The sequence below is a fragment of the Erythrolamprus reginae genome, chromosome 3, assembly GCF_031021105.1.
Source record: "Erythrolamprus reginae isolate rEryReg1 chromosome 3, rEryReg1.hap1, whole genome shotgun sequence".
Classification (NCBI taxonomy): Eukaryota; Metazoa; Chordata; class Lepidosauria; order Squamata; family Dipsadidae; genus Erythrolamprus; species Erythrolamprus reginae.
In genome coordinates this window covers 161,735,065-161,759,727 of record NC_091952.1, presented here as the reverse complement: position 1 = coordinate 161,759,727, position 24,663 = coordinate 161,735,065, and positions in this window count along the sequence as shown.

Genomic DNA, 24,663 nt, shown 5'->3' with positions numbered 1-24,663 from the left:
TTCAAAAAATATGCAGGGTTGGCCACTTTCCAGCCAGCAGAAAATTGCTCCGGGGCAGGAGGAACATGGCCTCGACAATTGCCTAATTAGTAGTGTTGGGCGAACCGAACCTGCAAAGTTCGGGCTCGTGCCAAAGTTTGCAGTGTTCGGCATGCCGAACCCGAACCCAAACTTTTTAAAAAGTTTGGGTAAAGTTCAGGTTTGGGTTTGGGTTCAGCTGAACACCGTGAAACACCACTACCTGGGAGGAGAGTGGGGAATCCCATCGCGCTGCAAGCAAAAGGAGGTGGGAAATCCCATGAAGGGATTCCAGGGGTGGGGCTTTGAAGTCACGGAGGCTACTTCCTGGCCAGCCGAAACGGGGAGGAAGGAGTCTCCGTGATATCAAAGCCCCCCCAGAATCCCTTCATGGGATTTCCCACCACTTTTTGCTTGCAGCACCGCTGCGGCATCCTTTTCTATAAAAATAAAAGGAAGCAAAAGGAGGTGGGGGAATTCCCCACCTCCTTGTTTATTTTTACAGAAAAGGACTCCGCAGCGGCTTGCTGCAAGCAAAAGTTCAGGTTCGGGTTCAGGTTCGGGTTTGGCAAACTCACCGAAACTTCACGGCAAAGTTCAGGTAAGTTCGCCGAACCCGAACTTCATTGGGTTTGCCCAACACTACTAATTAGGCATCTGCGATCTCGCAGGGATCACGAGATCGTTGTTGCTGGGCTTCACGCTTCCGAGCCTTATGGTGCTGGGAGCATGACTGGGCGAGCCCTATAAATAGGGCTGCACCACAGGTGTTCTTCCTTTGCCCTCTGGCTCCTGAAGAAGCAGACACGCCCAGTGTCCGCCAGTGAGGGGATCCACAAGGCGCGAGCCTCGGACAGGCCATGCGCAGTGCAATTTTGCAACAATCGGCTGGGGGAGCCATTTCGAGTGATCTGTCCACTCCCCCTTTGTTCACATCCTGGCACAGGCCGGGTACAGGCCATGCCCGATTGTTTTCTGGAGGGGTGTGGTAGGCTGGTATGGCAAGTCAGAAATCCCCTCCCAAGATACTCAGCCCGAGAGGGGAACGTAGTTCACTTGTCTTGCAGAAAGAGAAGTGGACGTGTGTTCACAACGCTGCAGCCTCCATGAGGCACGGCCTTGCTTCAGGCCACACCTGGCCTTTGGATCCGTTGGTTTAAGCCAGTCAGAATTGGAGGTGCACAAGCCAAAGCCTTTTGCCCAGTTGGCGTTCAGTCTTTGAGCCATTTCTCTACCAGTTGCTCCCCAATGGGGTTTGCCCATAAGGAGATTAGCTGCTTGAATGTGCTGGGCCTCACTCCCTGATGGGGCAGTGGCCTACATTTCTCTTGTTTTTATGTATTATGTATTACGTATAAGTCATTTCATAACAATAATGATCAATAATGATAGATTATTCCCAGCCATGGAAGATCTAATCTATCTGGTTGACTGAAGTCATGTGATTAATTTGGTTGGAGCCGTGGAGCTTGGATTGATTTCATGGGATTTCATCAATTAGTCTTTACTTATAATTGGAATGTGGCGCTCCCCCTTTTTTCATGGCAAATTATTCATTTATTTATTACCAATCATGGACTATTCCCTGGTCTACTCATGCATATTGATGGATTGAGAATCCATTTAATTATCAACCATGCATTTAAATTATGAATTATTTATTAAATGATAATAAATTATGAAAATAATTAATCCTTAAATTAAAACAAGGGAGCAGTTAGTAGGACCTTTTAGATTCAAGTCTGAGGACGAGTGGGCCGTTAATTAATTAATGCATTTTATTTGACTGGGCCTCTCGCCTTCAGAGGCAGAGGCCTACATCCTATTTGTCTTCCAGCTAAAATCTATCGGATTATTGTATCAGTTAATACGTTGAAGCACATATGTATACAGGATTGAGTGATTTCACTGAGAGTGTTTCGTTCATTCTCATCTGGGATGTGTTGTTTGAGTGTTCCATTTATGTGTTTGTTTGTTTATTTGTTTATTTCTTTCTTTCTTTCCTTCTTTCTTTCTTCATTCATTCATTCATTTATTTATTTATTTATTTATTTATTTATTTGCAGTGTGTTATTTTATTATCAAGTCTAGGACATGGCAGGCGCCTTTTAGGTGTCCATGCATTTGGTAAAGAAATGAGGGTTTTCAACTTTCCTCATGATTAAGTGCTTCACCACCTGTCTATACATTTGGTTATAGGGTAATTTGGAATTTTAATCATGTTCAGTTTCGTCATTTTGGAGCATCTACCTAGGCATTATTCTGAAAGGGAGGTGCTGAGGTCATGCAAGGACCCAGACCCTTAACCCCTTTCACATTAGGGCAAAAAGGATTTTATTTTCATTTCAAAGGTCCGTGGTATAAGCCTCTCCCATTGGTTGGGCCACGCTCCCTTCTAGGGCAGTGGCTTACATCTAGGTGGTTTCATTGTCGATATATATGTACATATATCAGTTATTTCATATTTGCTGAACTGGATTGCTGGTGGAGCTAATCTACCAGGTCAAGTACCTTCTTCACCTTTTGAAATAAACTCTGATGTAAACATATAAATGTATATATGGAAATGTATGTGTGTGTGTATGTGTATGTGTGTGTGTGTGTGTGTGTGTGTGTATATATATGTATGTATGTATGTATGTATGCATGCATGCATGCATGTATGTATGTATGTATCACATGTTTTTGCTGAAATTTTAAAATTAAGGGAGACTAGGAGGGCACTATTTTGGCCTTCGATCCGACATAAAAAACATATATCTATCTATCCTAGTCTCCCTTAATTTTCAAATTCAGCAAAAAACCTCCCTGGTTTATCAAATACCATGTAAAATCTGCCCAGCCACATATATTGGACAATCTAACAGGAGAGTAAATGCACATGTTGCAGAACATAAGAATGCATTAAGGAAAAAAGAAAAAACCTCCTCCCTTTTCCAACACTTCAAAGTACAGGACACGAAATTGATTTTGACAGTACTAAATTAATTTCCCAAACAGAACACTACAGCAAAAGAATAATCATGGAAGCCATTGAGATAGAAAAACATCCCCAAAATATGAACAAGCGGGATGATACCTCCCACCTACCAGACATATGGAAACCAGCCCTCAAACGTATCCCAGCCATAGAAACTGAAACCAGACTCAGAACACACATTGCAAAACAATCAAGTAACCTGCAAGCTCCAACTCCTCAGGATATCACGCCTAATCCACAACCATTAACTAATCAGCATATCTCAGTTACATCAACGCCCCCAGATGTTACCCCACTGACTCACCAGGAAGTTTCTACACAGCAGGCAATTGCTGAGCCATCAAACCACACCCAGCCACCAGTATTTATAGAAGGAAGGCAGCTCAGGTCTCGCTGTGTTCGCCCTAGAACAAGGACAGAAGCACCAGCCTGAAGATGAAGAGTGGGACCTCTTCGAAACGTCACCAGAAATTTCCAAATCCTACACGGGAAGAAACCCGAATATGCCATCATACCTGTACCCGTGAAAATCTACGAAAACATATATATATGTGATTCGACACAAAAATATGTAACCCTTTCCTGGTGCAGCGCTGAAGGGATTGGATACTGTAGCCTAGAGGTTAATTCTCTGCCTTACAAGGCAAAGGTTGCAGGTTCAAGTCCCAGTGAGGGTATGGCTAGCTGATGAGGCCAAAATAAGGCCTAAATAGATCTATTCTAGTCTCCCTTAATTTTCAATAAATAAATAAATAAATAAATAAATAAATAAATAAATAAATAAATAAATAAATAAATAAATAAATAAATAAATAAATAAATAAATAAATAAATAAATAAATAAATAAATAAATAAATAAATAAATAAATAAATAAATAAATAAATAAATAAATAAAGTGACCCATTTAAATCCAGCTCTTCTGGCCTGGGCGATTGGAGAGGGCTGCCTTTGGGACTCACCTATCCCAATAACCAGAAGGGGATGGGACAGTGAGCCCTCACACACAGCAGGGCATGGCCAGGAACGAGGTGAAGGCATGGTACCTTCACCTTGTTCAGCAAGGAGCTACCACCAGCTACTTGGGGACCTGCAGGGGTACTTGCGTGAGCTGGTGCAGGTTGAGAGGGGAGTCAGGAGGCCAAGATAGAGATCTGACCCCTCTCCGTGGCAGGTTAGGGGAGGAAATGGGCAGTGGTAGCAACTGCGTGTCTGTGTTCTTATTCCGCCTCCGGTGCAATGTACACTTTGAATCAAGGTTTAATTCTGCCAGTAACATCATAAGCATTTTCCCCTACCTTATATACAATATACTTTTCTGTGAAACTTTTTCTTAAAACCTGCATGCTCATACTCAAAGTTTGAGTCTAACACTGCATCTCAAAATATGAACCTAATGAAATCCCCTCTTTCCTATACAGCAATAAAAATATTTTCATAAACCTTTAGTATTAACTTTTTCTCAGGCTGCAGGAGCTGTAGTTTATTGCAAATTGCAAGCAATTGGATTGGATCTGAATCCTGTCTAAGCAGCATCTATAATAGAGTATCAAAATCAAGAAGTCATGGTCAGATCATAGTGATGCAAGTCTCATCCCCTTTTAAACTTGTAGGTGACAGAGATGCAAGAGGTGAGCTTACATCATGATCTGTGTTTTCCATCTTGCTGATTTTGACCTATTTTCACCCTAGTACTTCAAGTTGCATATTTAAGGTATACAAACATACCACTATTGACATAAGTCATCTAGCCACTCAAAGCTACATAGCCAATTATATCAATATTTACAGTAGTCCAATATCAATGAGATAACTCAGCTTGAATTTGCAGTTACTGTGACTTTAATAATAGGCCACAATAATCAACTTAATCCAGGGACCATCAGTGCCCAATTTAATTGCCCAAATGTCCTTGATCAACCAAGTAAGAAGTTTTGTTTCTCTACTCTGAAATAAGATAAAGGTCTTATTTATCTTTATTTCTTCCATTCTAACTAGAATCACTCTATCCATTCCTTTCCCGGATGTCGCTTTAAAACCTAAAGGATTCTCTGTTGCATATAGAATTTGCTCAGGCAATTTCTTTCTGTTAGAAATAAATTACTATGTGAGGAAGTTGCCAAGAATTCTCTCTTCTAAAAAACTTTGTTAAAAAATAAAATTAGTTTTCTTTCAAATACATTTAATATTCTGTGAAATCTAGATAAATAATAACATTTCAATTTCAGAACTTACAGTACCTTCCTATATATCTGTAATAAAGAGCTTGTATATGTTTAATAAAGGGCAGCACTCCTTAATTTTAATGATTTTTAAAAAAATGTCTCAAACTACTTTCTGAATATTTTTCTGATATTACCACATGTATAAAACCCATTTAAAATTGTCTTGTTGTTGATAAGATACTCATCCAATTTAATTTCCCCCCACAAACCAGTTAAAGTAATTACTATTAGTAATATATTGCTTATCCAATTGCATCTTCTCCATTAACTGCATCTTACTCGTCTGTGCAGGAACTGTTGAATATCTTCAGGATTTTAGATCATGGACTGAATTGCTGAAGACAGCATAGAGGCTTCATTTTAGAATGCATTTCATATGCGAGGTTGTTAAGACATGGTGGGGCAGTGACCCTTGCAGACAGAGAGGTGAGGAGCTGACTTGTAAGTTACAGAAAGCAAACACTGCACTATCCAAAAGAACCTGATGAAGTTCCTGCCAGCTGGTCCCTAGAGCATCCAGGGAAAGTTTTAAAAAAGGCAAATAAAAAACCAGACTCTTTAAAGCCTAAGCAGTCCAAACTAAAATGTCACACTTAAAAATAAAAAGTAAAAATGGCTAATCAAAAAGTTAATGTTCTGGCAGAAGTCAAGTGTACAAGTTGTGCAATTCTGGCTCCTTTTCTTCCCAAGCTTGAAGTTCTAGTCTGAATCAAGTCCTGTCAACATAGAAGATTAGAAGAGCTTGTGGGGGTGGGGGTACAAGCCTAATAAACCCAGTTCCATTCTTTTTTGTTGCTGATGAAGGAACAAGCTTCGGCAATGCATTTTAAAATGGCCGCCCTCATTTAAAATGGCTGCCACAACTGCTTATATTCCACAGCTTGCTGATGAACAATCTCCGACAGCCTAAACGGCTGTTAAATGGACCAAGGCCCAGCCGCTTGACATGAGGCAACTAGGCGCTGAATTGAAGAAACTTCTAGACAAGAAGCAAAATGCTTTCAAGGAAATTTTTTTTTTTTGCCATTTGGGGAAAAAAATATTTTTGGGTCAAAAACAGGTTAGACTTCCCCCTTCAATGGATAAGGAATTTACAAATGTTTCTCAAATGCACAAAAAAATTACAAATCCACTGCTTCCAGTCAACGAAGCAGTGGAAGTGATGTGCCGGTGCCTGGAGGCTGTTGGGGCCTGGATGGGTGTCAACAAACTCAAATTCAATCCAGACAAGACGGAGTGGCTGTGGGTCTTGCCTCCCAAGGACAATTCTATCTGTCCATCCATTACCCTGGGTGAGAATTATTGACCCCCTCAGAGAGGGTTTGCAACTTGGTCGTCCTCCTCGATCCACAGCTCACATTAGAGAAACATCTTTCAGCTGTGGCGAGGGGGGCGTTTGCCCAGATTTGCCTGGTGTGCCAGTTGCGGCCCTATTTGGACTGGGAGTCATTGCTCACAGTCACTCATGCCCTCATCACCTCGAGGTTCGACTACTGTAACGCTCTTTACATGGGGCTACCTTTGAAAAGTGTTCGGAAACTTCAGATCGTGCAGAATGCAGCTGCGAGAGCAATTATGGGCTTCTCTAAGTATGCCCATATTACTCCAACACTCCGCAGTCTGCATTGGTTGCCGATCAGTTTCTGGTCACAATTCAAAGTGTTGGTTATGACCTATAAAGCCCTTTATGGCACCGGACCAGAATACCTTCGGGACCGCCTTCTGCCGCACGAATCCCAGCGACCGGTTCGGTCCCACAGAGTTGGCCTTCTCCGGGTCCCGTCGACTAAACAATGTCATCTGGCGGGACCCAGGGGAAGAGCCTTCTCTGTGGCGGCTCTGACCCTCTGGAACCAGCTCCCCCCTGAGATTAGGATTGCCCCCACCCTCCTTGCCTTCCGCAAACTCCTTAAAACCCACCTCTGCTGTCAGGCGTGGGGGAACTGAACCATCTCCCCCTTGCCCATGTTGTTTTGGTGTTAGATTGATTGTGTGCTTGTTTTTTAATATTCTGGGGTTGTTTTTTATGAATTTTTTAGCTTAAAATTGTAATTGGATTGGTGGGTATTTGATTTGTTATTATGTATTGTTTTTACCATTGTTGTGAGCTGCCCCGAGTTTGCGGAGAGGGGCGGCATATAAATCCAATAAATCTAATCTAATTAATCTAATTACGTGTTTCTTACTTAGCAAGCACATTTCATTTTCCTCTGTGTTACGATGAAGTCAAATATCATGCAAGAAAGTACTCCTGCTGCCTTCCTGCTCTTCTGCCTTGAGGAATTGTGACAAGATGGTGGTGGTGTTTAAGAAGAAAGAGTCAGAGTTACATTTTTGGGTGATGAATTTGGTCCCAGATTGTCTCAAATGAGCTCAAAAGAATTAGAAGGCGGACATCTAAAGGAATTATTCTTTTCTGCAGCTCTTTCAGAAATTGGAATGCAGTCTTTGCACAGAAAGGACATTTAATAAATTAGATATTTGAAGTCCTCTTTTAGGGGGAAGGATTATTTTAAGATTGTTGCTATCTCTTTAATGAAAACTCTGTAAATGCTATCAGGAGATGAGATAAAATATAACAGCCAGGCTGAAGGCTGATTCTTTACTAATCTTTCAATTAAGCAATAATGGATAAGAATCAGGTCATTTCTTGGTGGATTTTTTTAACTTTGGGAGGTACTGATGGCTGTTAATTAAATCCCGCTGATTATTAATCCTCAGAAATGGTCCTGCTTTGACATTTTTATTGATACTAATTAAATACTGTTTTTGGGAAAACATATAAGCACAAACCCAAGTTGAGAGAGTTTCTCTGAAATGAGATTGATGAACTTTCACATTTTAAGAAGCAATATTACTTCCCACTCAATATTTGGGGAATAAAAAAATAGGCTTTCATTATTCTTCCCTCAGTCCTTTAAGCTGAAAATAACAGCTTTCTTTTCTTTGCTATCAAAGTGGAGCAGTGATAGCAGTGTTCCAAATACCTAAGGGGCTGCCCCGAAGATGAAGAGGTCAACTATACTCCAAATCACCTGAAAGCAGGACAAAAAGCAATGGATGGAAATTAATACATTGTGAAAACCAATCTAGAACTATGGAGAAATTTCCTGACAGCTAAAACTATTAATCGGTGCAACAACTTGCAACCAGAAATTATGGGTGCTCCAGCATTGGAGGCTTTTAAGAGGAGATAGGAGAGCCATTTGTCTGAAATGTTATAGGGCTGTGATGGCAAACCTATGGCATGCATGCCAGAGGTGGCGTGCCGAGCCCTCTCTATGGGCACACATTCCACACATATCTGGCCAGCTGCTCTCTTCTGGTTTCTGGTGTACCAGCTGGTCTTAGAAGAGCAGATGCATGGCACACATGTACACGATGGAACCCAGAAAAGCAGCTGGTCACTGCATGCATGCACACTGGCCATCCGCTCTCTTCCCGGTTATGTTGTTCTGATGCTCATGTGCACCCATGTTCCAGTTTCGGCATCTGGTGCCAAAAAGGTTAACCATCACTTGTATAGGGTTTCCTGCTTGAGCAAGGGGGTTGAACTGGAAGACCTCCAAGGTCCCTTCCAAACCTTTTATTCTGGTTTGTTTCGGAATTGAGAATTAATAGAGAGGGTGGGGAGAGAAAACAGGAAAAAAGGAAGCAAAAATCATGCACATTGGTACATATGTGCGGCCGTCAGGATGTACGTGCAGCACACGGTATACCATTAAGATCAACCCTCCCCCCCTCTGGAAAAGGAGTATTAGTAATAGTTTTGATGGTGGCTCAGCCTGTTCGCAGAGAGTCTGTATTCACAGCTGTGATTAAGGGGGAAAACACTGAAATTAAACAACTAAAGATTCAACTATCATAATAAACTGTCAGGTTTCACAAAACACACAGTATCACTTAGTATGGTTAAAATCCCTATAGAGTTTGATTATTCATGGTTAATTCTCTCTCTCTCCCTCCCCCTCTCCCTCTCTCCCTCTTTCTCAGAGAGAGGGAAGGAGGGAGGGAGAGAGAGAGGGGTGACTTAAATGAGAGAGCATGTGTGGTTTTGGATAGTTTTTGCTGGCAATCACACCTCACATCTTACCTGACTACCGAAAATCCTTATGTAAATGTTTTGCGAAGAAGAAAAAAAAACAAGATAAGTTTGAAAGGTATTAAACTGGCAGCACACTATATATTTATATCTCCAGATGCTGAGATAGCACTTTTGTGCCCTAAATAGCATAATTAATTTAATACTTCTGTACAGGGAATGTATTTATGATGTTTGCAAAATCACTGTTAGCTCCCACAGCTGAAAACTGCGCATATTCTGAGATTATTCCAACATCTATCCATCTCTAGTTTATTGAGAATGAATGACTGGGGAGAATTAATATGAGAGCATGAGAGCTTGTGGGAGAGTGCTTTGAAGATGTTTTGGATTGGGAAGGCAAAATAAGAGTTCTGCTTTATTTAATAATTTATACTCTATTATACATCATTTAATAAGTAATTGTTGTAATTTTTAATGTTTGGGACTAGAGTTTAGTTTGGTAGAATTTAAACAACTGTTCAGTATGTAGGAGAATAATTTTAATTGCTTGCAATAAAACATAATGTTAAACACACCAATATAATTGTTCATTACCATTCATCATCATCTTGTGATGAAACCAGTGCTAAAATAGAAAAGCAATGTGATGCATTGGTTAGATGTGGGGGTGCTAGGCAAATCGAGATTCAAATCCTGACAAGCAATACCTGCAGGGACAATTGGGGACAGTCGTTATTTCTCAGTTTATTTGACAGGTCTGTTTTAAAGATTAAAAATGTGAAAGGGAGGATTACATATGCTGCCCTGAGCTCTAGAATAAATGTTGGTATATAAATGTAATAAATAATATAATAAAGACTGCTAAATGGTCAAACTGTAAAGGGTATAATCCTAATGAAAGAAAAAAATAAGCATATTTTCTGATCTAAGATGTTTCAGTGTACAATAATATATATACTTTTTAATATGTGTGATTGTCAGCTGGTTTGTCCTGTGGGTTTTTTTTTAAACTACTTCTCTTTTCTTCCACATGGTTTCCTTCCAACACCTTCCACTGAAAGATAATAAATACAGTACTAGTTATTTCTCATGTGATTCTTGTTAAATATAGTCAATAGTCAGTTCTAAAACTTGTTGCTACCGGTTCACGTGCTCATTTGCACACATGTGCAGAAGCACCCCGGGGTAGGTGGATGGAGCCTCCTTCCACCATCGCTATCAATTCACAGAACTGGGCCAAATCGGTAGCAACCCACCACTGAATATAGTGTTACTTAACATACCAATGTATAGCAAGATGAATGAAGGACAAAAATTATAATGAAAATAGTCACATGGCAGATGTTATAATGGAAGAAAAAAAATGAGAAATTGTTTTCTGTGTCATTCATCAATGGCTATAGAAATTACAAAAACATGAAATGTTGCAGGTACATTCATTATACATACACATTAATCATATACAAATCAAATGTAATTCAAAGCCTCATCAGAATAAATATACTGTCAAGATTAAAAGATGCCATTTTTCCTCTCTGTTCTAGGCTAATTGAACCACAGTACAAATATTATAATCAATTCTGAGCATGGTATTTAAAAGAAGGATGCTGGAACCTTGGAGAATGTCTAGACAAAGAGAATCAAAATGATATCACATGTAGAAATGGGAGGGGAACTATTGAGGAATTGTTGGAGATGGTGTATAATTCATTTTAAAGTCCTGGCAGAGGAAGGATCTATGTATTCAACACCTACACACATTGGCAGGCAAGATAGCATATACAGTAATACCTCGTCTTACGAACTTAATTGGTTCCAGGACGAGGTTCGTAAGGTGAAAAGTTCGTAAGGTGAAACAATGTTTCCCATAGGAATCAATGGAAAAGCCAATAATGCATGCAAGCCCATTAGGAAAATCCAAAATATTAAGTCTTTAAAAAAAAAAGAAGCGGCGGGCAGACGAAGCTGAGGCGAAGGGAGTGGGGGGAGGGACAGCGAGAAGTGGCAAGAGGTGGCAGTCCCAATGAAGGAAGGCAAAAAGAGCCTCTCTTGAGCTTCATGGGTCTTTCCCTCCTGTTTTTGCCCACCCCGTTCTGCTCATTTCTCCCACACCTTTCTCCTCTCTTGAGCTCCATGAGTCTTTTCCCCATGCAGTTTGGAAGGGGGGAGTTTGTCGCTGGGATTCAAAGCAGCGCTGGCAAAAATGAAGGGAATCCCAGGGAGAGGAGCCTCAGGGAAATCCCAGTGCTTCAGAGCATCCCAGCGGCGGCTGCTTGGGTTTGTAAGGTGAAAATAGTTTGGAATAAGAGGCAAAAAAGTCTTAAACTCTGGGTTCGTATCATGAAAAGTTCGTATGAAGAGGGGTTTGTAAGATGAGGTATCACTGTATATGCAATCTTACATGGGTTTTTTCCTGTGTAAGATTGATAGAATCTTTGCAGCATTTTGAAGAGGTCCCACTTGTCATCTTCAGGCTGTCATTTTTGGCTTTGTGCTAGGGCAAGCAAAGCATGGTCAGAGCTGCCATGTTTGTATAAACATTGGGTGTGTGTATGGAGAGCTGGTTTAATTGCTGTAAGCAGGTTGGCTGGCTGTGTTGTAACATCTTGAGTAGTTGATGCAGTTGATGTTTGCAGGTTAGTTGATATTTGCAGATTAGGAGTGACATTCTCAGTAGTTGTTGCAGTTGATGTTTGCAGATTAGTAAGATGTTTTGTAATTTATGTCTGTGGTGTAACATCCTGGGTTTTGGTTTGGCTCTGAGTTTGTGATCTGGTTATGTGTTTATGGTGTGTGTCAGCTTGTTTTGTGTGGGTGTCAGAGGTGGTGCAGCAGTTGGAGGTGACTCCCAAGGTTTGGCTTCTGAGTGATAGTTGTATTTTGCCTGTGAAGTGGGTGTGGGTTTGGGTCTGGTGAGGGTGATTGCTGGTGGTGTCCTATGTTGTTCTGTGTCCAGTGTTTTGTGTCCAAGATTCGTTTGTTGATTAGGGCTAGTTTCCAGATGTCTGGAGGTATCATCACATTTGTTCATGCGGGGGTGTTTCTCTATTTCAAGGGTGTTTCTCTATTTCACTCCTGCTCGGATCATCTGGTTTCAGCTCCGCTTTGGACAGAACCTCCTGACTAAGCAAGCTGGCAAGAGGAAGAAGCTCATTTTGTCTCTCCACACCCTCCTAGTAAAGCAAATGATATTGCCTACTTTATCCCATTCATCTTTCACTTCTTGGCTCAATCAATGTGACTGCTTGAGAGCATCCCTGGAACTGCAGCCTGGGAATCATGTGCTCTGCAGTCCTATTATCCTTTTCTAACTGTCTGGACTCAGCTTGATTCAGTCAGATTTATGGTTGAGTCAGCCAGAAGAGGTGAGCGGCGAGTGGTGTGGTGTGGGTGGGACCAACCAGGGACAATTTTTACCAGCTCCATGAACTGATTCAAATTGTCCCTAGCACCTCACCCGAGCCAGGCCAAGGTGGTCAAATTTCACCCCTGAGCCCAACTCAAGTGAGTAGCAGGAGCCAGTGCTTGCAGCCTCACTCATGCAACCAGCCGGCACTCGCAGCCTCACTGAGCATGAATGGCCAGCCTGCACACCCACTGCTCATGCAAAAATAGTTGTGTGCATGTGTCTGCCCCTTACACAAAACCATTCCCCTTCCCCCTCTGTGTTAGGTCACCAACTTGGAAAGACTGGGAAAGCTGTCTTATGCAGTGTTGGGCAGTTGGGGCTTGTAAGAGTAAAAATATATACAGTAAAAGAGGCTTAGTAAAAAACTGTAGCAAGGTGGGGAACAGAGGGTAGCCTCACATAGTCTGCTTTCATGGATAATTGGAGCAATGTTTTTGCAGGACGTTTTGTGAAAGCATCAGGAAGACTTGGCTGGAGAAAAAGCAACAAATGGGTGGGAGATGTGATAGAATTGCATTTGGGAGCAAAATAAAAATGTATATGTGCTTGTTATCTAACTAAAGGTTCAGATTAAGACATAAACTGGGTCAGTCAGTCTGGAATCAGGAAACATGCAATGTCTTGAGAAGCACCAAGCAGAGAGCCACAGTCAGGAACATGCTGAGGTTAAAAACATAGCAGGAGTCAGGAACAAGAACACGTTAAGTACAAAGCCAAATGCTGAAGTTGCTTCCAGCAATGGAAGGCAGTCATCTACAGTTTAAATACTCTTCCTGCTGAGAATACACAGCTGAAGCTTTGCTTGATCAGCATTTGCCAATAATGAGAGTCTACGCTTTTCCACTTGTTCGCCTAACACTTATTTTGTTGGGATGCTGGATTTGCGCTCTCTCTCTCTCTCTCTCTCTCTCTGTGTGTGTGTGCATGTGTGTGTGCGTGTGTGCTCTCTATTTCTTGGCACCAATGTGGGCTAAGGAGGGATCAGTGGTAAATGAGAAGGATCTGAAATTATGCTTTAGTGGCTGCTGAATTTGCAGGAACAATAACTAATGGGACTTCATGTGTCTTGGAACTTGACTCTAAGGTCATGATATTTTTCCTACCTTTTGACTCTCCTCCTGTGATTGCTGAACAGATTTTCTGGATAAGATCAGTGGAATTGGTCGACCAAATGAGATGCATGAACAGTAGTAGTAGCTTCCCAGGTACACCTCTGTGGATCACACCCAGTCAGTAAAATGTGGCAGCCATTTACTATACTATTAAGAATCCAACATTTAACTTAGGTCACATTCTGCATGGTGTTCTACTATCATGGATGGAGGTGCTGCAGGAATACCATAAGCAGGCTGTAGATAGTATCCAAGACCAGATGTGAGAGATGGAAAATAGGATGCAAATGGTAAGAAGGGGGAAGCTGGAGCATCTAAGTCAGCGGTCCCCAAACTACGGCCCGCGGGCCGGATGCGGCCCGCTGAGGCTATTTACCCGGCTCACAGCAGCGTACAAGATTTTACCATATATAATATACTAAGTTCCCGAATCTCCCCTCCACTCTGCTGCTGAGCATCTGGCGGCGGCAAGGAAGAGGAAAGCCAGGGGGCGGGGAGGAAAGCACCCTATGGCAGAGCAGCAACAGTTCCTCTCCCTAAAGGCGAAAAAGAAATTAGCCAATTGCTTTCCTCCCCGCCCCCTGGCTTTCCGCCTCCTCCTCCAGACACTCAGTTGCAGACCGTCTTGGTCCCTCCAGTGCCGCTTTTTTGCTTTTTTTTTTTTGCACCCTTGAGGTTTGGGCACTTTTGGTGTTGGGGGGGGGTCTGCTGCGGAGAGGGAGAGAGAGAAAGAGGGAGACATAGAAAGGGACTGAGAGAGAAAAATAAAGCAAGAAAGAGAGGGAGAGAGAGAACCGGAGAGTGCTGCTTTTTTGCTTCTTCGCTGCCCCGCAGGGAGCCTGGAAGCCCTGCAAGAGCGTCTGGAGGGGGCAGTAAACAAGCCATCAGGACCCCGCGCACTAAATTGTTAATGGGCACACCGTCCCGTCCAGGCGACGGGGAGGCCCTCCCTATGGTTGCCCGCCGCCCAGGCTCCGCGCTTGGAGCCGGGGGCGACGGGCCTAGCCTCGGCTTACTTGGCCCCAGCACGGCCGAAGCGTGGGGCAGAGTAGGCGGCTGCGGCTGCTTCAGGCCCGCCCCCGAGCTGAGCTTCCTTTGGCTTCCTTCGGGGCAAAGCTGCAAAGCTCACCTGCCGCCTCAAAGGAAGCTCAGCTCAACGAGGACCGGCTCTTGGTCCCTTGAAGCTGCCGCCGCCGCCTCCGCCGCCTCCGCCGCCCGCTGCGGAGATCCCTTCGCCCGAACGGAGGCGGCGGCGGGTTCAAGGGACCAAGAGCCAGTCCTTTTCGGAGCTGCGTTGCTTGAGGAGATCCCTTCGCCCGGAGGCTGAGGCTGCAACAATTCAGCGCCGAGAAAGACCGGCTCTTGGTCCCTTGAGCCCGCCGCCTCCATTCGGGCAAAGGGATCTCCGCAGTGGGCGGCGGCAGCGGTGGCAGCTTCAAGGGACCAACACCCAGTCCTCATTGAGCTGGGCTTCCTTTGGCTTCCTTCGAGGCGGCAGGTGAGCTTTGCAGCTTTTGCCTCGAAGGAAGCCAAAGGAAGCTCAGCTCGGGGGCGGGCCTGAAGCAGCCGCCGCCACCTACTCCGCCCCGCGCTTCGGCCGCAACGGGAGCTCTGGTGGGCGTGGGGCAGCAGGGCAAGCCACAAAGGTGGCGCAGCGTGGGTCAAGTGGGAGGGCACAGCAGTAGTCGTAAGGCGGCGGTGGGGCGGTTGGCTGCAAGGCACCGGCGGCGGCTTGATGTGTTGCAGGACGCCGTACATTGCTGGTGCTGCACTGGGCATGGGGCTGGCACCTCCGTCCTGGGCCAGCCAGCGGGCCAGTGCCAGCCCCGTGTCCATGCCCAGCGCAGTGCCAGCAATGTACTGCGACCCGACGTCGGTGCCACTGTCTTGGGAGCTTCTGCTTGCAGCCGACTGCCCCGCGGCGTGTTGCAGGGTAGGAAAAAAAAGAAGAGAGGAAGGAAGAGAGAAGAAAAGGAGAGAGAGAGAGAGAAAGAAAGCAAGAGAGAGAGGGAGAGAAAAAAGGTGAGGGGGAGGGAGTGTGAGAGAGAAAAAGAGAAAAATGAGAAAATGATGGAGGGAAAGAACGAGGGAGAGGGAAACAAAACAAATGAGAAAGAAGGAAAAAAAGGGAGAGGGAAGAGAGAAGGGGGAAGGAGGGAGGAAGGGAAAGAAGGAGAAATGGCAGGAAAAGGAAGGAAGGAAGGAAGAAGAAATGGAGGGAACAAGGAAGGAAGGAAGAATGAAATGAATGGAAGGGCGGAGGAAGGAAATACTTTTTTGGGGGGGGGGGGTACATTTTTTAAAATTTTTCTCTCAACATACATTCAAACAATACAATGTACCATCTAATTTTCCCTGAATAAAATGTGGTATTTTGTCAATAACTAATATCAATCATCAAAAAAGTTGCAAAAGTTTTTTTTCTAATGTTGTCATCCAGGTACATACTTTTCTTTTAATTAAATTCCCTTCTTAATGTTCCTTCAAAAAGTACACCACCAATTATATTTCTAAGTTATTAATCATTATGCCAAAGTGCTTCCTTCTTTATATATTTTTCTATAAATATTTTTATACATTTTTCTATAAACCAATAAAACCTTGTATAGCCAATCAGATGTTAACAAAAGAAAATTAAAAACAAAACATAAACATGTATGAATTTCAGACTTCTTCCCTCCCTCTGAATAGTACATTCCCATTTTGTTTTTTTATGTTAAAATAAGGTATGTGCAGTGTGCAGAGGGATTTGTTCATAGTTTTTTTTATAGTCCGGCCCTCCAACAGTCTGAGGGACAGTGAACTGGCCCCCTGTGTAAAAAGTTTGGGGACCCCTGATCTAAGTGATAGAGTTGATGTATGCTCTGATGAAGGATCATAGGAAACTATAGCTAGTTTGCGGCGAAGACGGAATGACACACGGACAAGAGCTGTGGGTTATAATGGGTCACTTTATTAATTTAATTAAATAACACAAACACCTGCAGAGGTGAAGCCAGAGGGGCGGAAATTCCCTTTCCATAACATTTCTTTGCAACTAATGGGTGAAAGCTCCTTTCAGGCAAAGGGGATAGTCCTCACCATTTCCTTTCCCCTTTGCCACGCCAGCTTTGGCATGTGGGAAGGTTTGCCCCCAGTCCCTGGGAGGTCTTTTCCGCCCCTACCCGCCAAAGTGACCAAAATATAAACAACCAATTATGAACAGAGACAATTGTAAACAAAAGCCAATTATAAACAGAAGTAAACTAAAGAAAAGCACATCCCCTAACAGTGTTCCCTCTAATTTTTTTTTGATGTGGGCGGAAAAGTATAGTGTCTGAGCAGCAATCCCTTTGGGACTGGGTGGCAGAGAAGTCAAAATAAATAATAAATAAATAATAAATAAATAAATAAATAAATAAATAAATAAGGAAAAAATTCCCTTCTTTTTTATTAAAAGAAATTAATAATAAAACAAAACCGAAATCTATTACTATTAAAACTAAAACAACCAGCAAAACCATCTAAATATATCATTAGGTGGGTTAATGTTCAAACGGACATTAATCACTCAAACCATGACATTTACCATCATTCCATAGTCAATCCACATTTAATAATCATCATCCCTCCTCAAATTTCTACCACTCTTGCCAAAGGGAAAAAACCATGTTGTTTTTCAGTAGCCTGCATTTTTCTTTTGATATTTGTTATTTTTCTTTTTAATTATAAGTTACCAAAGGTTTTTACACAGCTGAGAGACATGAAAATTAAAGCATATTAAGAAATTGGATGATTGATACTGTTTTGCTGATCTTAATCTGCAGTAAAGATATTTTGGTTTTTAAAAAACCCACCATATTTTGCCTCAGAGAATTTCAAAATAAAATACTGTGTATCAAAATGCCACTTAAATAGTTGAGTTAGTTTCAAACTAGATTTTGATTTTCTTTCTCTCTCTCTCCCTTCCTTTCTTTCCTTCTCTCTTCCTTCCACTTTTTATCTTTCTCTCTCTCTCTTCCTTCCCCTCTTCCCCTCCCTCTCCCTTTCTTTCTTCCTCCCTCCCTTTATATTTATCTCTTCCTTCCTTCCTCTCTTCCTCCCTTTCTCTCTCCCTGTTTCTCCCTTTTCTCTCTCTTCCCTCCCTCCCTTCCCTCCTTCCTTCCTCTCCACTTCTCTTTCCCTCCCTCTCTTTCCCTTCTCTTTTCTTTCTTTCTCTCCACTTTTCCAGCGGGCAGCCGGCTTTGGTGACTGGCGCAGGGCTTTCCCGGGCATGGTCACAACTTTTAAAGGTGGCTGTGCTTGATGGTGGTGGTCAGCAAAATGTCTATAACACTCTCTGGTTGGTGGTGGATCTTGAGTGCTTTAACCTGTAGCTCAGAAAGGATATATCAGTGGTGGAAGTGAGGAAGGTGATCTGGGTTCAGAAAAGAGCTGGGTATAATCATAATTGACAAAAATGGAATCTGTTGTTGTTAGCCCTGCAAAATAGTTCAAACAATAGTCACAACCAGAAGTACCAACTCTATATCTGTAAACTTATATTAATAAAATCTCACAAGGATAAAATAATTTCTTCCTCCTTCCTTTTACTCACTTTACACCTATAATTTGAAAACCTTGAAAGAGCATCAGGCCAATGTTTGCATAGTTTGACAGATAAGTTATCACAAAGTTGAATCATAAAAAGAAAAGAGACCAGCTTAACCAATTATTAATTGAGTTATATTGAGTGTTCAAGTCTTCCAGGATCCTGTAGTTTATTTGTATCTGTATCAGATACCATGCCCCTTCCACAAGGTGCTGCCAAGTGTCAAAAGCATCTGTAACAGTGAAAAGCTCCTTCTCTCAGATTTTGTAATTCATTTTCAGCCAATTTACAGGAGTAAACTGCATATGGCAAGGGAGACTAATTAGGACTTGTGGGCTAATGGAGAAAAGCAGTAACAGCAATATTTGAGCATCCAAGTCCACGATAAAGTGATGTGTAGGGTCAGAATATTATGGAAGATGGGTGTTGGTGAACAACTCTTTCAGATGGCTGAAATCCATAGCCACTCAAGGCCCCCACTATAGGAAACCTTGTTCTAAGGCAGCCTTGGTGCAGTGATCTGTGAGAAGACCAAAATGAATTTACAATATAAGTTTGCAAACTCAGGAACTATTGTACTAATTTGTTCTGAAGGAAATGCTAATTTTGCAACATGTGAACCTTCATTAGAACCATGGATAGACCTTGGGCAGAGATGCAGTATCACAGACCTTTGTTAGGTGAAATATACACCTCTCTAACTTGGTACATAAGTGCTGCTCCTGGAGTTACTGCAGGACAACCTTAATTAATATGGAATGAGCAAGTAAATCATGATCTCATCAGTGACAAACTGTTTCTTGAGTACTGGAAGATATCATTCATGGAGTACTACACAACTGCAGAAGCTCTGTGTAGACTGAAGGACATTACCTAATATTCAAAATGACTGAGCTTGCTTTGGAAGGTGATTGTCAACATTCCAATAAACACCCCAACAAAACAAGACTCCGAGGCTAGAAGTTCATCAAGGTTCCAATTTATTAGAGATGCCATGTTGGTAATATCTGTGAAAACCTGAATCTGAAAGCTTCCGGGTTTCCTCCACCCAAACAAAAGTTCAAGTCTCTGCCCAGCATCTAACATGTTCATCATACAATTCAATCAAGCACCATCCAAAATTGAAAATGCCTGCCCATCATTTCCTCGCAGCTGCCAGGCAAAACAGCCTTGACTTTCTGGAAATAATGTTATTTAGACTACTGAATATTACCTACTCCATATAATTATCCCCTCCCATTTTCTCCCAGTCAAAAATGTGGCAGGCCTGAATACAAAAAGGTAAAAGGTGGCTTCCAGGCCTGACATTGATGTTCCATCCATTCTCTTCCTTGAGCTAAACGAAATTGTAAGTTCCTTGGAGACAAAGTGTAGCCATTCCAATAGATCCATAATAAATGGAAGGGGATTCCAGTTGCACACTGGAATCTGGTTCAAACTTCTATAATCAGAACAGAGATGGAATTCCCTAGACTTTTTTCTTCCAGATAACATTGAAGTACCTGCAGGGGTAGAATATGGAATGACCCCCTGTTTAATTTTTTTCAAGGAATTCCTAAACTGCTCCTGTCTCTGATTCAAAGACAGCAGAGAAGTGACCCCTGTGGGATGTTTGATCCTGGTACCAAATCTATAGCAAATCACAAGACTAAAGCAATCAAATTCTTGAGTGCTGGAAGCATCACTAAATGTGCTTGGCCAGTAGCTGTTGAATTTCCTGCCATATCTCAGAAGCCACTTCTGTGATTTTCAGAACCTCCACATGAGCTTGACATAATTATGTTTTGAAGGATAGAGTGGCCAGGATATTGGAGGATAATGTAGGAAGGAAGCTCCAGCATGATCTGAAACTCAAGGATTAGCATAACCATGAACTTGAATTGTTCTCAGTAAATAAATTATCTTACGCTGTCCCATATGTACAGTTACTGGTGGAGTGGTCATAATAGCCTATCACTTTATGGGGTATCCCTTGATAATTTCCACTACTACAGGCAGTTTAATTGAGCACACTGGAATGCAGCATTTTTAAAAATTGTAAGAAATTCCAGAATCAGAAATGCTAAATGCTTAAATAGGGTTGTGACCTATTGTGCAGCTCTATTGGAATCTGAAAATGGGATGGCCCATCATCAAATGGTACAGGCTCTTGCTTTTCATATCTGACTTCAGTGTCTGGAGCTGTCTGAGAGTCCTGTGTTTCCTGGCTGTTTTCCCTTGCCTTGTTTCTCTGAGTATTACTGGCCATAATAATTTGGTTGGCTGCAGTACAGACAGATTTTATTTGTGCCAACATTTTCCCCCTGTAGCTGTTAAGCAACTTCAACTGCTGTCCAGCTGCATGGGTTCCTCTGGAAATGGACTGACAAGGGAGCAAGAGTTGGATGATGGGTTTATTAGATCAGATCTCTTGTTCATTTGAATGTTCCCTTTGAGCCTTAAAAAGTTTCCAAATGTGCATCTGTTTGCCTACAAAGTTGAAGTCATCCTTGCAGTGTAGAAGGACATGCAACTCTAGCCAGATTAAATCATCAGAGATCTCTCTTGAAATTTATGCAGGAGAGCCGCATCATCCTTCCTCCCCAAATCCTGGGCAATTTACTTAAATTAAGCAGAATAGTGCATCAAAGAGTTCCCTCTTTGGTGAAAGCATCATATATTTTGATTGGCAGCATCAGCCTTAGAATTACAGTTCTCCTCTGAAGTCTCCCAAATCCTACAGGGTGGGACTCTTAGCCACAAGACATAGAGACAACAGCATATTTGAAACTAAGCCTGAAGAGAAAACCTTTGGGTGCAGACAAATGTATAAGCTGCATTGTCCAAAGAAAGCAGGCAACAAATCAGCTTGTCAAAGACACAAGACATTTTGGGTGATGTGGAGTAGCAGCACTGAGTTCATCCAAATGTCTCTGAATGTTACCCAAAGCTATAGTTCAATGGCAAAGTACCTGATTTTCTTGATACAATGCCTCCATCTCTTGTGACTGGTATAATTTTGTGTATAGCAACGGAGGCTGCTGCAACTTTTCATATTCCAGATTCAGTGATCTGGGTAAATTGGCAGGTAAGATATGGGCAAGATGTGGGAAGTTTGGGCACAGCCTACAGAGATGCTGAGAAGAGGACACCCATGGGAGAGGCTTAGTAAAAATCAAATACAGTGGCACCTCGGTTAACGAACACTTTGGTTAGCATACCTTTTGGATAACAACCAAAAATTTCGGTAAAAATTTGCTTCGGATACCAAACAAAAATTCAGATACCGAACAGAAATTTTTGGCTATTGTTCGAAATTTATTTATTTATTTATTAAATTTGTATGCCGCCCCTCTCCATAGACTCGGGGCAGCTCACAACAGTAATAGAAAAAACAATGTAGAATACAAATCTAATAATGTTACACCCATTGTCCCTCACTCCCACCCTCCTCTCCTTACTTCTTTACCCCTTATCTCCCCATTGTCCCTCATCCCCCCTCTCCTTACCTCTTTACCTCTTGCCTCTCTGCCTTCATCCCCTCACCAGGGGAGCAGCAAAGCATATTCTTGAAATTTATACCATAGTTCTCTGGTTTTGTTATCAATGAGGTATGGGACTTTAAAATGATTACTGATGTTCTCCTTGAAAATGGGAGTGGGGGTTATGCTGGAGATCAGACTGAAAAAAACAGCCTTTGGTTTAGCTTGGAACTTGCCCAAAAACTGTTCATGGCCTGTTCCATAGTTAGTACCTGTTTTTAACAATAATATAGTCAGTTTATTTCTTGATACAGATGTGGACTTTGATTATTTGAATACGTTAGTGATGAAGACATCACTGAAATGGCAGAAACTGGTATCATTCTTTTGCTTCTTTTCTGTCCCCTAGGTGATATAATTAAACAATATTTTCTTTCTTACAGTTTCCAACTTAGGCAATCAAGTCTGCAATCACAAGCAGCACTTCTTGTTTGGATGTTCCATTGAATTCACTTTGAACTTGATCATAAAAATAAACAACCTCATCTTATTTTGTGCTACTAGTTGGATCATAAACTTGGGTAATTGTCATATTAAAGGATTGTCCACAAAGTCTAATTGATAGTATTTGTTCCATGATTGCATTGTACCAAAGTGTTGTCCTTGCTACATCCTTTATATCCTCCTAAAAATGGGATTGTTTCTTCTTCGTTTTTATGTCCTGAATAGTAAACTGTATAAACTTCGGATTGACAATGTCCAGTTTCAATTCATTTCAATTCACTGATGTTTGTGTGGTCGATTCAGTTCATGTTTCGCTATGTTGAATTTTCCTATGCTCATATTTTATACATTCTACAATATTGTCATAGTAATTTGGTCTTTGGACCTTTGACTTTCCTTTCTGCATGGCAATATCAGCCATGTGATGTCCTGAAGGTGTCATTCCAAATAGGTAACAAATACTATTAAGATTCCAAAAGATTCTCATCTCCTCCTCAGTAATACATTGTGTGCCATTCCATCTTGGCTGTCCATCATCAATCAGTTTATATTGTCTATCCAAGTAGATAGTAAAATGCAAGAATGGTTTACCATTGCTTTTTCTTTGAGGAGGGTATAAAATGATGCCTTTGCCTTTGTCACTAAAGTGATCTTCCACCTACAGCATCCTCCTTTATTGTTCCTGCTAATTATATGTGTCTGAAAGCTTTAACTGGACAGCTGGAATGACCTTTATGTTTGGGTGGATTTATATATTCTTGGCATAAACTTCCATTTCTTTACTCATTCCTCCTAGAATCACACCCTGAACTGATGAGGCAACATAGTAATACTTGAGTGGGGCTTCCACTCTTCTAAAATTTATATATTCAAAGAATGAGCAAAGAAACCTGATAACTCTTAATTGTTTGTTTTTATTTTATTTATTTATTTTGTCAGGCATGTATGGATAAAGTATAAACATTAATATGAATATATAAAAGTACAACCATGGTTTTGAATGCATGGTATTTTACAAAATACACGGGGACTGTAGGATAGGGAGGGTATGCACAATAGTGTGCTTATGCACACCCCTTACAAACTTCTTAGGAATGGGGTAAGGTCAACCGTCAACAGTTTAAGGTTAAAGTTTTGGGGGTTTGGGGAAGAAACTACAGAATCAGGTAATGTATTCCAGGCATTGACCACTCTGCTGCTGAAGTCGGTTTTTTTTGTTTTGTTTTTTGCAATCAAGTTTGGAGCGGTTTACTTTAAGTTTGGATCTATTGAGAGATTGTATATTTTTGCGGTTGAAGCTGAAGTAGTCGTTGACGGGTAGGGCATTGTAGCAGATAATTTTGTGTGCTACACTTAGGATAGATCAAAGACAGCATAACTCTAAATATTCTAGGCCCCAAATTTAAAATCTAAGGTATTCTGTTGTGAACGGAGGAGTGTAGTGCTCATCTTGTGAAATATCTCTGGATATTCTCAATTATATTAAGGTCCAATAGGTAGTGTGGGTTCCAGACAGATGAAGCTGTATTTGAGAATTGGTCTAGCAAATGTTTTATATGCTATAGTTAGAAGTGCAATATTACCAGAGAAGAATCTATGCAGGATTAGGTTAACCACTCTCAATGCTTTCTTAGCAATGCTGTTGCAGTGGGCGCTGGCACTTAGATCATTGGAGATGAATAGTCCAAGGTCCTTTGCTGATTGAGGATCGTCATCAAAGTCATGATCATCTAGTTTATGTATTTTGTGTTCTGATTATTTTTGCCAATGTGTAGGGCTGAGTATTTGTTGATTGAGATTTGAAGTTGCCACTTGTTTGACCATTTTAATACATAGTCAAGGTCTTTTTGAAGAGTAGTAGTGTTGGTAGTGTTGAATAGTTTTACATCATCTGTGAAGAGGACACAGTTGCTGTTTATATTATTATAAAGAATAAAGAGAGTTGGTCCTAAAATGCTGCCTTAAGGAACGTTGTTGTTAACAGGAACAGGGTTTGATAAAGTGTTACCTATTTTGATCACTTGTTGCCTTTTTGACAGGAATGCAGTAATCCATTTGTGCAGGGGTCCGGAAATGCCATAGGATTTAATTTTTAGAAGTAGTAATTTTTAGCCTCAGTACCACTGTGTCAAAGGATTTACAGAAGTCTATGTAAATTGCATCTATACCTTTGCCCTGATTGAGTTGTGTAGTCCATATGTTTTTCCATTGTAGGAGTTGTAGATTGTAGGATAATTTTTTTCTGAAACCAAATGGTTTGTGAGAGAGTAGGTTGTTTGTCTCTAAGTAGATGGTAATGGATTGGTTAATGATTGATTCCATGACTTTGTAGGTGATGCA